At 38.7% G+C, this 15317-nt stretch overlaps 1 long non-coding RNA gene across 1 annotated transcript in view; it reads left to right on the top strand.

Moving 5' to 3' along the window:
* Positions 1-15317, top strand: part of LOC106828354 (uncharacterized) — a 57786-nt gene that overhangs the window by 7944 nt on the left and 34525 nt on the right. The window contains exon 2 of the long non-coding RNA XR_011504264.1: positions 12806-12873. This is a non-coding gene — a long non-coding RNA (uncharacterized lncRNA). The remainder of the gene's footprint in view (positions 1-12805; positions 12874-15317) is intronic.

The raw sequence follows: 15317 nt of genomic DNA on the forward strand, positions 1-15317 counted from the left end.
CATCACTAATCATTAGGGAAATGCAAATCCAAACTACTCTAAGATATAACCTTACACCTGTTAGAATGGCAAAAATAAACAAAACAAAAGTGACAAATGTTGGAGAGGTTGTGGAGAAAAAGGAACCCTCATACCCTGTTGGTGGGAATGCAAACTGGTGCAGCCACTATGGAAACAGTATGGAGATTTCTCAAAAAATTAAAAATAGAAATACCTTATGACCCAGCCATCTCACTACTGGGTATCTATCCAAAGAACTTGAAATCAGCAATTCCAAAAGTCCCATGCACCCCTATGTTCATCGCAGCATTATTTACAATAGCCAAGACGTGGAAGCAACCTAAGTGCCCATCAAGTGATGACTGGGTAAAGAAGATATGGTGTATATATATATATATATATATGCAATGGAATACTACTCAGTCATAAAAACAGATAAAATAGTCCCATTCACAGCAACATGGATGGACCTTGAGTATATTATGTTAAGTGAAATAAGCCAGATGGAGAAAGACAATCTCTGTATGACTCCACTCATAGGTGGAAGTTAAACATATGGACAAAGAGAACTGATTGGTGGTTACCAGGGCAAAGGAGGGGTGAGGGGAGGGCACAAAGGGTGAAGTGGTGCACCTACAACAGGACTAACAATAAGGTACAACTGAATTTTCACAAGGTTGTAAACTATCATAATCTTAATAAAAAGTTTAAAAAATTGTAATGCAAAGGAAATGTCATTATATATACTACATGGCTCAGTATGAATGTAAATATTAAATAACGATCTATTCAAATATCCTGATATGTTGATGTTAGGAGGATGAGGGGGAGGAAAGTATATGTGGGTGGGGAAGGAGTTGTAAGAGAGTTAAATGATCTTTCATAGTAGATGGTTAATAGTAGATGTCTAAACTGAAAAAGATCAATAAATAGCTGAAAAAACATGTTCAGAAATATGGAGTTAAATATCAGAAGAAACTACAGAAAGAGCTGAAGGTAGTTGCCTTGGGGAAGCAGAAATTGAGAGTAAAGAGGGTGGGACAGGGGTCAGATGTTCATTATTATAAGCTTTGTTAAACCATTTGACTTTTTAACCTGTGTGTGTGTGCGTGTGTGTGTGTGTGTTTAGAGTGCAGCTGGAACACTCAGGTTAAATCAGCAATGGCTGATGTTTTGCTCTTTCTTTTTATCAAGGCTTCATCACCCTATGCAATATCAATCGCAAAGCCATAGTATATCCTGCTTAAATTAAATTTTAATCCAGGATTTGGGAGCTCCCTTAGGCTTCTAGACAAAATATGGAAGACATCCTAGCATAACCTCATCAGCAGCACTGTCACAAACTTTTGCAACTTTATTATATATCTTGTTATCTAAACTCAGCCACTGACTGTTGATTCTTTTTATTTTACTTTGTGGTTTTTAAAATTTTATTAAGGTCGTATTGCTTTATGACATTATATAAATTTCAAGTGTACGTCACTATATTTCAACTTCTATATAGACTACGTCATGTTCATCACCAAAAGTCTAGCTTCTGTTCATCACCATACATATATGCCCCTTTATCCCTTTGTCCTCTTCCTGCCTGCTTCCCCCCGGTAACCACCAGTCTGTTCTCTGTATTTATGTGTTTGTTTGTTTATTTGCCACATATGAGTGAAGGTATACAGTAATTGTCTTTCTCTGTCTGACTTATTTCATTCAGCAACATATTCTTAAGTTCCATCCATGTTGTCACATATGGTACTATTTTGTCTTTTTTATGGCTGAGTAGTATTCCATTGTATATATATACCACATCTTTATCCATTTATCCATTGATGGACACTTAGGTTGCTTCCAAGACTTGGCTATTGTGAATAATGCTGCAGTGAGCATAGGAGTGCGTATATCTTCTAGAATTAGTGTTTTCATGTTCTTTGGATAAATACCCAGAAGTGGAATAGCTAGATTATATGGGATTTCTATTTTTAATTTTTTGAGAAACCTCCATACCGTTTTCCATAGTGATTGCACCAATTTACATTCACACCAGCAGTGTATGAGGGTTCCCTGTCCCCCACATCCTCTCCAACACTTGTTCTTTATTGTGTTTTTAATAATAGCCATTTTGATGGGTGTGAGGTGATATCTCACTGTAGTTTTGATTTGCATTTCCCTAATGATTAGTGACGTTGAACCTTGTTTCATGTGCCTCTTGGCTATCTGTATATCTTCTTTAGAAAAATGTTCATATCCTGTGCCCATTTTTTCATCGAGTGTTCTGTTTTTTTGTTGTTGAGTTGTATGAGTTCTTTATATATTTTGGATATTAACTGCTTGTTGGATATATGATTTGCAAATATTTTCTCCCAATGGATAAGTCGTCTTTTCATTTTGTTAGTGATTTCCTCTGGAATGCAGAAGCTCTTTAGTCTGATGAAGTCCCATTTGTTTACTTTTTCTTTTGTTTCCCTTGCCTGAGTAGACATGGTATTGGAAAAGATGCTGCTAGGACCAATGTTAAAGAGTGTACTGCCTATAGTTTCTTCTAGGAGTTTTATGGTTTCACATCTTACCTTCAAGTCTTTAATCCATTTTGAGTTAGTTTTTGTGCATGGTGAAAGATAGTGGTCTACTTTCATTCTTTTGCATGTGGCTGTCCAGTTTTCCCAACACCATGTATTGAAGAGACTTTCCTTTCTCCATTGTATGTTATTAGCTCCTTTGTCAAAGATTAGCTGTCCACAAAGGCATGGTTTTTTTTTTTTTTTTAAAGATTTTATTTTTTCCCTTTTTCTCCCCAAAGCCCCCCGGTACATAGTTGTATATTCTTTGTTGTGGGTCCTTCTAGTTGTGGCATGTGGGACGCTGGCTCAGCGTGGTCTGATGAGCAGTGCCATGTCGGTGCCCAGGATTCGAACCAACGAAACACTGGGCCGCCTGAAGCGGAGCGCGCGAACTTAACCACTCGGCCACGGGGCCAGCCCCGGCATGGTTTTATTTCTGGGCTTTCAATTCTGTTTCATTGATCTGTGTGTCTGGTTTTGTACCAGTACCATGCTGTTTTGGTTACTATAGCTTTGTAGTATGTTTTGAAGTCAGAGATTGTGATGCCTCCAGGCATCTTTGTTCTTTTTTCTCAGGATTGCTTAGCTATTCGGGGTCTTTTGCTGCCCCATATGAATTTTAGGATTCTTTGTTCTTTTCCATGAAGAATGTCTTTGGGATTCCAATTGGGATTACATTGAATCTGTAGATTGCTTTAGGTAGTATGGACATTTTAACTATGTTTATTCTTCCAATCCATGTGCATGAAATATCTTTCCATTTCTTTATGTCATCATCAATTTCTTTCAGTAATGTCTTATAGTTTTCATTGTATGGGTCTTTCACCTCCTTGACTAAATTTATTCCTAGACATTTTATTCTTTTTGATGCAATTGTAAATAGGATTGTATTCTTGAGTTCTTGTTCTGTTAGTTCGTTATTAGAGTATAGAAATGCAACTGATCTTCATAAGTTGATTTTGTACCCTGCAACGTTGCTATAGTTGTTGATTATTTCTAATAGTTTTCTAATGGATCCTTTAGGATTTTCTGTATATAGAATCATGTCATCTGCAAACAGCAAGAGTTTCACTTCTTCTTTGCCAATTTGGATACATTTATTTCTTTTTCTTGCCTAATTGCTCTGGCTAAAACCTCTAGTACTATGTTGAATAAGAGCAGCAAGAGTGGGTATCTTTGTCTTGCTCCTGTTATCAGAGAGATGGCTTTCAGTTTTTCCCCATTGAGTACAATGTTGGCTGTGGGTTTGTCATATATGGCCTTTATTATATTGAGGTACTTTCCTTTTATACCCATTTTATCAGAGATTTTATTATAAATGGATGATGGATCTTGTCAAATGCCTTCTCTGTGTCTTTTGAGATGATCATGTGGTTTTTATTCCTCATTTTGTTAATGTGGTGTATCACATTGATTAATTTGTAGACATTGACCCATTCCTGCATCCCTGGTATAAACCCCACTTGATCATGGTGTATGATCCTTTTAACGTATTGTTGTATTTGGTTTGCCAATATTTTGTTGAGGATTTTTGCATCTATGTTCATCAGTGATATTGGCCTGTAATTTTCCTTCTTTGTTTTATCCTTGTCTGGCTTTGGGATCAGGGTGATGTTGGCCTTGTAAAATGTGTTAGGAAGTGTTCTGTCTTCTTCAATTTTTTGGAATAGTTTGAGAAGGATAGGTACTAAATCTTCTTTGAATGTTTGGTAGAATTCTCCAGAGAAGTCATCGGGTCCTGGACTTTTATTTTTTGGGAGGCTTTTGATTACTGTTTCAATCTCTTTACGTGTGATTGATCTATTCAGATTCTCTGTTTCTTCTTGATTCAGTTTTGGGAGGTTGTATGAGTCTAAGAATTTATCCATTTATTCTAAATTGTCCAATTTGTTGGCATATAGTTTTTCATAGTATTCTCTTATAATCCTTTGTATTTCTGTGACATCCATTGTAATTTCTTCTCTTTCATTTCTAATTTTATTAATTCGAAGCTTCTCTGTTTTTTTCTTAGTGAGTCTGGCTAAGGGTTTGTCAATTTTGTTTATCTTCTCAAAGAACCAGCTCTTAGTTTCGTTGATCCTTTCTACTGTTTTGTTGTTGTTGTTGTTTCAATTTCATTTATTTCTGCTCTAATTTTTATAGTTTCCCTCCTTCTGCTGACTTTGGGCTTTGTTTGTTCTTCTTTTTCTAATTCTGTTAGGTGTAGTTTAAGATTGCTTGTTTGAGATTTTTCTTGTTTGTTAAGGTAGGCCTGTATTGCTATAAATTTTCCTCTTAGGACTGCTTTTGCTGCATCCCATATGAGTTGGTATGGTGTATTTTCATTTTCATTTGTCTCCAGATTTTTTTTTTATTTCTCTTTTAATTTCTTCAATGATCCATTAGTTGTTCAGCAGCATGTTGTTTAGTCTCCACATATTCGTGACCTTCCCAGCTTTTTTCTTTTAGTTGATTTCTAGTTTCATAGCATTATGGTCAGAAAAGATGCACTTGAGAAGAATGTGTATTCTGCTGTTTTTGGATGGAGTATTCCATATATATATATATCTATTAAGTCCATCTGGTATAGGTTTTCATTTAATTCCACTATTTCATGACTGATTTTCTGTCTGGATGATCTATCCATTGATGTAAGTGGGTGTTAAGGTCTGCTACTACTACTGTGTTGCTATTAATATCTCCCTTTAGGTCTGTTAATAATTGCTTTATGTACTTTGGTGCTCCTGTGTTAGGTGAATATATATTTATGTGTTATGTCCTCTAGGTGGAGTATCCCTTTATCATTATATACTGCCCCTCTTTGTCTCTCATTGCCTTTTTTATCTTGAAGTCTACTTTGTCTGATCTAAGTATGGCAACACCTGCTTTCTTTTGTTTGCCATTAGCCTGGAGTATTCTCTTCCATCCCTTCACTCTGAGCCTGTGTTGGTGTTAAGAGCTAAGATATATTTCCTGGAGGCAGCTTATTGTTGGGTCTTATTTTTTAATCCATCCAGCCACTCTGTGTCTTCTGATTAGAGAATTCAATCCATTTACATTTAGAGTGGTTATTTACATATGAGAGCTTAGTGCTGCTATTTTATTACTTGTTTTCCAGTTGTTCTGTATTTCCCTTGTTTCTCATCCAGTGTATTTCAGACTGCCAGTTCAGTTTGGTGGTTCTCCATGATGGTTTTCTCAGTTTTCTATTTATTTATCATTTGTTTCTCTGTTCAGATTTTTTTTAGTGATTACTGAGGTTTGTATAAAAGATCTCATAGATGAGATAGTCCATTTTCTGATAGCCTCTTATCTCTTTAGTCTAAGCAGTTTCCATCCCTCTCCTCTTCCCCAACTAAGTTATTGTTGTCACTATTTATTCTGTTTTGTTTTATGAGTTTGTGGTTAAAATTAAGTAATTTTATTTATTTTTGATGCTTTCCTTCCCTTTATCTTTATTGTTATAATTAAGTGTTTGCTAATCTGTTCTGATAGAGAGCTGCAGTTTTCTCATTTTGTCTGCTTATTTATCTCCTTGCTCAAGGCTTTGTAAACTTTTTTTTTTTTTTGAGGAAGATTAGCCCTGAGCTAACATCTGTGCCCATCTTTCTCTACTTTATGTGTGGGATGCCTACCACAGCATGGTTTGCCAAGCAGTGCTCTGTCCACACCTAGGATCTGAACTGGAAAACCCTAGGCCGCTGAAGCAGTATGTGTGCACTTAACTGCTGCACCACCGGGCCGGACCTCCTTTCTTTCTTTTGTTTTTTGGGTTTTTTTTTTCATGCATGAGGGGCTTCTTGAACGTTTCTTGTAGGGAGGGGATCTTGTCATGATGAACTCTCTCAGCTTTTGCTTATCTGGGAATGATTTTATTTCTCCTTCATATCTGAAGGATATTTTAGCTGGATTGAGTATTCTTGGCAGAAAGATTTTGTCTTTCAAAAGTTTGAGGGGCCAGCCCCATGGCCGAGTGTTTAAGTTCACTCACTCTGCTTCAGCAGCCCAGGGTTTCGCCAGTCTGGATCCTGGATGCGGACATGGCACCACTTGTCAGGCCACATTGAGGCAGCATCCCACATAGCACAACTAGAGGGACCCACAACTAAAATATACAACTATGTACTGGGGGGTATTTGGGGAGAAAAAGCAGGAAAAAAAAAGTTTGAATATATCATTCTACTCTCTCCTAGCCTGTAGTGTTTCTTCTGAGAAATCTGCTGAAATCCTAATAGGCATTCTTTTGTAGGTTATTTTCTTCTGTCTTGCTGACCTTAATATTATTTGTCATTGATTTTTGTGAGTTTTACTATTGTATGCCCTGGAGAAGGTCTTTTTACATCAATGTGATTAGGAGTTCTGTTAGCTTCTTTTACTTGTAATTCCAGCTCCTTCCCCAGGATTGGGAAGTTCTCAGCTATTATTTCTTTGAACAAGCTCTCTGCTCCTTTCTCCCTCTGGAACATCTATAATCCTTATGTTCCAATTCCTAATTGAGTCAGATACTTCTTGGAGAATTTATTCATTTCTTTTCAGTTTTAGTTCTCTCTCTTCCATCTGAAGCATTTCTATATTTCTATCCTCTAAATTGCTAATTTTGCCGTCTATACTATCAACTCTGTTATTCAGGGATTCCAGATTTTTCTTTATCTCATTCATTGTGTTTTTCATCTCCAACATTTCTGATTGGTTTTTCTTTGCAGTTTCGATCTCTTTTGTGAAGAATTCCCTCTGTTCATTAATTTTACTCCTGATTTCACTGAACTGTGTTTCTGAGTTTTCTTGTAGCTCATTGAGTTTTTTTTATGATAGCTGTTTTGAATTCTCTGTCATTTAGAGCATAAATTTCTGTGCCTTCAGGATTGATCTGGGTGCTTGTCATTTTCCTTCTGGTCTGGAGTATTAATATACCTCTTCATACCATTTGATGGAGTGAATTTGTGCCTCCCATAGTGGTAGTATCCAGTTGCAGATTTCACCTGCTGCCACTGGGGTAGGGGGAGGGGGCTGGAGCTGTGTATTCTGAGCCCCCCTGTAGTCTCTGGAAGCTGTGCCAGTGCTTTGGAAGCTATGCTGACAAGGCCCATCTGCATTTGCCCACTTGCCACCACTGCTTTACAAGCATATGCACAGTCACTCTGGCGGGGGTATTCTGCTCAGTCCATCAGGAAAAGCTGGTGTGCCAGGCAAGGGGAAGGGGGCGCTTTCTTTCATGTGCGTGATCCTGCATGCTCCAGCTCTGCACTCACTCTCTGCCCACCTTGGTGCAGACACCCCCATGACTGCTTAGCTGCCTCAGTGTGGGGTGTTCCCACAGGCTGGGAGGTAACTCTGAGAGCACAAGCATTCCTGCGGAGGGCTGCCTTCTCTTCCTTCTCCTTTCAGGGCTGTGCACCAGCTGCTGCAAGGTCTCACCCTTGGGTCACTGCTGCACAGGAGGGAGAGGAAATCCCCTTACCTCCTTCCACTGCCTCCTGGGGGGGTTGAGCACCCCCACCTTCAGATGTATGGCTGTGTGGATCTCTCAGATGTCTATTGTTTTGTGTGAATGTCCTCTGTTGGTTTATGAATGTCCTTTTTGTTGTATCTTCAGGGGGAGAGATTAAGGGAAGAGCTCACTCTGCCACGATGCTGATGTTACTCTAGTCTCCTCTTTTGTGTTTTGTTTTGTGACTCTGCTCTGATTTTTTTGTTTTGTGCTTACCATGAGGTTTGTATAAAAGATCTTATAAGTGAGATAGCTCTTTTTATGCTGATAGCATCTTATCTTATTAGGCTATGCAGGTTCCATCCTTTTCCTCTTGTCTTTCTATGCTTTTGTTGTCACAAATTATCCTTTTTTGTATTGTGAGCTTGTTATCAAATTGAAGTGGTTACAGTTATTTTTTATTCTTTCTTTCTGTTTAAGCTTTGTGTTACCATTAAGTGTTTACTAATGTATTCTAATATAGAGTTGCAATTTTCTGATTCTGTCTGTCTCGTTATCGCCTTGCTCAAAGCTTTGTATACCTTTGCTTTTTTGTTGAAGGAGAGCACCCTTCAACATTTCTTGTAAGGAAGGTCTAGTGGCAATGAACTCCCTCAGCTTTTGTTTGTCTGGGAAAGCCTTTATTTCTCCTTCATATCTGAAGGATAACTTTGCTGGATAAAGTATTCTTAGTTGATACTATTTGTCTTTCAATATTTTGAATATATCATTCCATTCTCTCTTAGCCTGTTGAGATTCTGCTGAGAAATCCACTGATAGCCTGATGGGGGTTTCTTTGTAAGTTGTTTTCTCTCTGATTGCCCTTAATAGTCTTTCTTTGTCATTGAGTTTTGACAGTTTTAGTATAACGTGTCTTGGACAAGGTCTTTTTGCGTTGAGAGAATTAGGAGTTGTATTAGTTTCATATACTTGTATATCCAGTTCCTTCCCCAGGTTTGGGAAGTTTTCAGCTAGTATTTCTTTAAATAAGCTCTCTGCTCCTTTCTCCCTCGCTTCTCCTTCTTGGATACCCATTATCTTTATGTTGCTTTTCCTAAATGATTCAGATATTTCTTGTAGAATTTCTTCATTTTTAAAAAATCTTATTTCTCTCTCCTCTTCCATCTGAATCATTTCTAGATGTTGATCTTCAAGTTTGCTAATTCTCTTTTCCATATAGTCTGGTCTATTTCCAATGCTTTCTACTTTATTTTTCATCTCATTAATTATGTTCTTCATCTCCAGAATTTCTGTTTGTTTTTTTTCTTTTTTAGAGTTTCAATGTCTTTGGTAAAATATTCCTTCTGTGTATTCATTTTATTCCTGAGCTCATTGAACTGTCTTTCTGAATTTTCTTGTAACTCACTGAGTTTCTTTTCTTTTTTTCCCCCTGAGGAGGACCCCCCCCCCCCCACCGGGCTAACATCTGTGCCAATCTTTCATTTTGTATGTGAGTCGCCACCACAGCATGGCTGCTGATGAGCGGTGTAGGTCCACACCCAGGTACTGAACCTGGGCTGCTGAAGCAGAGTGCACCAAACTTAATTACTAGGCCATGGGATCAGACCCTCACTGAGTTTCTTCATGACAGGCATTTTGAATTCTCTGTCAGCTAAATCACAATCTTCTGTGACTTCAAGTTTGGTTTCTGGAGAGTTGTCATTTTCTTTCTGCTCTACTGTGTTAGTGCCATTCTTCATGGTGCTGGAGGAGTTGATCTTTTGCCAGGACATTTGTGGTAGTAAACATCTTTCATATTTGGGTAAGGCTTTGGTTACTTTGATTCTGAGCTTCTTCTGGTTGTATTTGAGAGCTGCACTTTCTGCCCTCCACTGCCTCTGCCAGAAGCATTGTTAGTGCCCTCCTTGTGCTGCAGTGTGTCTCTCAGGTTGCTGGTGCCTTGCTGCTTACAATGTTGCTGCAGTCATGAGTGTCACCACTGGGGTCACCAGGCTGCAAACACTCTGCTGCTTCTGGGTTTGCTTGGACTCATGTTCCCCCACTGGGTCTCCACAGACTCAGGTGCTGCTGCCATGTGTACCACCAGCACTGCTGCTCCTGGGTTATCTGGGGGTGCTGGCAACACCACTGCTGGGGGCACTGGGTTCACAAGTGTTGCTGCCACTGCCAGGGGCCTGGCATCTTGTATGCAACCCCCTTTGCTGGTAGGGCTGGTGTCGGGAATGCCACCATTAGGGGCTGGGTCATGGGTACTGCTGTGTTTCCTGAAGCATCAGGTTGCAGGTGCCTCCCATCACTGCTGGGGGAGGGGCAGAGGCTAAGCCATGAATGCCTCTGCTCCTGCATCCTCTTGTCTCTAACACTAGTGAAATTTTTTTTTTAAGATTTTATTTTTTCTTTTTCTCCCCTAAGCCCCCTGGTACATAGTTGTGAATTTTTACTTGTGGGTCCTTCTAGTTGTGGCATGTGGGATGCCGCCTCATCGTGGCTTGATGAGCGGTGCCGTGTCCATGCCCAGGATTTGAACCAGTGAAACCCTGGGCCGCTGAAGCAGAGCGTGCAAACTTGACTACTCAGCCACGGGGCCGACCCCTAGCACAACTTTTTGAAGCCTTAGGTCAGGGTACCACCACCACTGCCTAGGGTATCCACTATTTGGATCACCGCCACTGAGGGAGGGGGATGGGGCTTATCCCCTAATTTCACTGCCTCCCAGAGTTTCAATCTACCCACTTTCAGATGTATAGATGTCTGGATCTCTCGGGTGCTCTGGTGTGCTGTGCAGGGAGTCCTTTGTTGGTTCATGGATGTCTTGCTGCTTGTAACTTAGAGGGGAGAGACAAAGGGAACAAGTCACTCCACCATGATACTGACATCAACAACATACCGTTGATTTTTATAGGTTTCCATTTACAAGTTTAATTTTCTGTCTTTGAGGCTTGCTAATCAACAGGTACATAATAACTGTTTTATTTTGTTTTTTATTGTAAGTTTCATAATAGATCTGCACTATAATAAAATGTATATCACATATATAACATATATAAAAGTAAACATATATCCAACATAATATATATGATAAAGCTTAGATCTATAGGGCCTATTATATAATGATATATCATTTTAGTGAAGATTATTAGAGGTTTCTTGGTGATAGATCTTGCCGATATCCTGTATTATTGAAAGAAACAACACAAAGTCTATTAATCCAGATAGTTTTTTAAAAAGCACAGAGCTTAAAATTAAAATATACACTCAGAATGATACTATATTTTCTATATGTCTTTACTTAGGTATGTAAATATATGTAAAAAGGATAAACTGATACCGTTTTGGGAGAATACAAGATTTGAAGGGGATCAAAAAGGACTTACTTCAACTAAAATATTCCTTTTTTTTTAATAGGAGGAATGTTTTGATATATTTCCCATGATGTTAAAAATTAATGTTTAAAAAGTGCATAGAATTCAAAATAAATTTTATTGAGGTATAATACACATGAAGAAGAGTGCACAAATGATACTTTTATAGCTCAAGACATCATCACTAAGTGAATACAGCTATGTAACCACACCCAGGTCAAGAATTAGACTATTACAAGCACCCCAGAGGATCCCCACACCTCCTCTCAGTCGCTGCCCGACCTCTCCACTCCAGAGGAAAATATTACCCAGCTTCTAACAACATAGATTAATTTTGCCTATTTTTGACTTTATAGAAATGGAATCATTACAGTATATATTCTTTTGTTTCATTTCTTTTACTCAACATGTTTGCAAGAGTCATTCATTCATGTTGTTGCCTGAGGCTGTCATTGCTCTCAGAATTTGACTATTAATAGATGACTTTTTAATAAGGGTCCAGCTCCCCTAAATAGTTTTTTTAACCAAGTAGGTTTGAGTTTCGCTTTTCACATGATTTAGGTGGAAAAAGTGTGCCTGATACGAAAATATAAGCTTCTGACTTCCAAGTGATCTGTCATCACTGAAAGAAAAGTAAATGATCAGAACAGAAAAAGTTTCAATTTAAGAATCATTCAGATTACCTAGATAAAATAAACATTTCATTAAATTCAGGATTTATATATCTGTAACCTAAATAAGATTCTGTCATCTCAACTTTGTGATCAAAACCTGATATTAATAATTTGCTATTGAAGAGAAGAAACACAAGGCTTGCGGGGGCAGTGGCAAATTTAAATCTCTAAAGAAAGATTAAAAAGGGATATGTTCATGGCCAAATCTCCCAACGGCAGCGGGTGGAACAGCATGAGCTTTTGTCACAAGCTGTTTCAGGCCTGGAAGCTTAACAAACAAGTCTAAAATAAAAGTATGTGAGTTTAAGAAAATAGAGGTGGATCTAAGATTAGGCACAGGCCCTGCCTCTTCCATTGGCCTGGAGGCCTAAGGTCTGTTTCTCCTGCCTTCCCGGGATTACTTCTTATCTGCGTTGTGGTCTTTATGAGTCCAGCTGAGATCTTTACCTGTAACTCCTAGATGAAGCCATGAACCCTCTTCCAACTCTGACTCATCTCCTGGTTATGGCTGTTCAGATAAGTTACAGATAGCAAGAGGAGTGAGTGGGGACTTAACTCTCTTTCTGCCACTGCTAAAACAACACAGCCATCTAGTCCACTGGTTTCCAATCTTTTCAGCACGAGGATCCCATTGAGGACACGTTGATGCGAATTACGGCTGTTGCTCTGAACTGTTGCGAGGCAGAGCACATACTCTACGTGCTCAGCACGTGAGTGACTGTCTAAGGTGTGCTCCAGTAGCCGTCATGGCACACCCTGAGATAATCAGTATCACTATTATGAAATAACAGTATCACTGTTCTTTTGCAGAATATGGAAGATAGCCCTCTGATGCCCATGACTACCTTCAGATTTGTTATAACCCCCTTATTTTAAAGGTAAGTAGCCTGAGGTGCAGAGAAGTTAGACGATGGAATAATGAATATAGTTATATCATGGAATAACAAATCTAGCAGAAAGAGCACTGAACCATGAATTACAAGACCTGGGTTCTAGTCTTCACTTTAGGAAGACTTAGTTTTGTGATCCTGGCCAGACTTTAAAAATTTTTCTCATTTTATACTATTCTGTTTGGTTTTTGCCCCTAATAAATGCATTACTCTTTTAACTTTAAAAAGGTGTTATTATTATTTTACAAATCACAGTTACGACCTTGAACTTCGTGTTCCCTTTTGTTTTTCCCCTGGGGATGTTCTAACTAGGGTGAGCGTTAAGATGATCAGATATTCTCACTTCAAATACTTGTTCCTCCCTTTTTCCCCTTCCCTTGTTTCCTTTTTCTCCTTAATTATCAGAAGAAGATTCACCACTTTCACCCCCATGACCTGCGTTAACATTTCTAGAAATGTGCTCATTTCTTTATATTTGTTCAGGTAAACATGGATTATTGATACATTATACTTGAGTTGAATTCCCACTGTATATTATAAAAGCAATGTGTTGGTGCCTAAAAGAATGTTGTCATTGACCATAGACTGGTCATCTCCAATGGTGGAGAAACCTGAGTACATTAAGGTGGCCTAACTCACGTTGGAGGCCAGACATATAATTTTGGTAACGTGATACCCTCACTGACCACACAGTGCAGAGAACTTGGATTTCCTTTTGAATATCTGGATGAGATTTTATCTTGGAATGTGAAGTCGTCACAGAGAAGCAGAGTTCTGTTCCAACCTGTTTTGGCATTCTTAAGGATAAATGATTGCTCTTTATTGCTTGGATTATGGGACAGGAACACTTTCCATTGTTAATTTGGTCTGACGATCATATTGATGTAGAAAAAGGCTTTGTTAAGCATTACAGATATTTTAAGATGTTTTGTTTTTCCTTTTTCTCCCCAAAGCTCCCCAGTACATAGTTGTGTATTTTTAGTTGTGGGTTCTAGTTGTGGCATGTGGGACGCTGCCTTAGCCTGGCCAGATGAGCGATGCCGTGTCCGTGCCCAGGTTCGAACCAGCAAAACCCTGGGCTGCCGAGGTGGAGTGCGCGAACTTAACTACCCGGCCACGGGGCCGGCCCCAGCATTACAGATATTTTAATAAATTTTGAGGACCTCAAGGAAAAGAGTTTACTAGAGACTTGCTAGTGTCAACTTTGTACAACTTGAAAGTGTAATCTATTACTCATTTAGCAAGCATGGAATGAGATCACGAAGCATGTTACAGCACGACACTATTCCTGCAAATGAATACTAGTCCATTTACTGGAGATTAAGATGAGTCAATGGTCTAAATAAATTAAACACTAAAGAAAATAATAAAGTCTCATTCTTAGTAGGGACAGGAGCTACTATTCATTGAGCAACTCTGTTCTACCACACTATACTAAGCCCTTTCAATGTATTATCTAATTTAACTACCTTCTGACAATAATCCTATGGGGTGAGTGCTAGTATCACTGTTTTACAGGTAAGAGAACTGAGACTAAGAGAGGTTAAAGTCACCTACCTAAAGTCCCACAGCTGGTAGGAACGTCAGACTTCAAACCAAGTCTGTCTGATTCGAAGTCTGAGTTTTTTCTATGATAAAATACTCTGTTTTTTAATTATGTGTTTCTTTTTGGTTTTAATTAATAGTTAATTACATAAATAATACACGAATTCATTCTTATTTTAAAATACAGAGCATTGCAGATGTACTTCAAGTCCCTTTTTATGCTCATAATTCTTCCCAGTTCCCTCTCACCTTCCCCAGAAGTAATATTACTTTACATTTTGGTGGATCCTTAAAGATCATTTCAGAAATATCCATTAGAGGGGCCAGCCCCGTGGCCGAGCGGTTAAGTTCGCGCACTCTGCTCCAGAGGCCCAGGGTTTCACCAGTTTGGATCCTGGGTGCGGACATGGCACCGCTCATCTAAGCCATGCTGAGGCGGCATCCCACATAGCACAAGCAGAAGGACCCACAACTAGAATATACAACTATAGACTGGGGGCCTTTGGGGAGAAGAATAAAAAAAAAAATTGACAGCAGTTGTTAGCTCAGGTGCCAATCTTAAAAAAATATCCATTAGATACACAAGAAAAGATATTCCACATCATTAGTCATTATGGAAATGCAAATTAAAACCACAATTAGATATGGCTACACACCAATTAGAATATTAGAATGACTAAAATAAAAAATAGTGATAGCACCAAATGCTGGGAAGGATGCTGAAACTGGATCTCTCATACACTGATGGTCAGAACATAAAATGATGCACTCGGTCTGGAAAATGGTCTGCCAATTTCCTATAAAACTAAATATACACTTACCATACAATCCAGCAGTCATACACTTGAGCATTTACTCCAGGGCAATGAAAATATACATTCACACAG

Source organism: Equus asinus, chromosome 6 (genome assembly GCF_041296235.1).
Source record: "Equus asinus isolate D_3611 breed Donkey chromosome 6, EquAss-T2T_v2, whole genome shotgun sequence".
NCBI classification, from domain to species: Eukaryota; Metazoa; Chordata; class Mammalia; order Perissodactyla; family Equidae; genus Equus; species Equus asinus.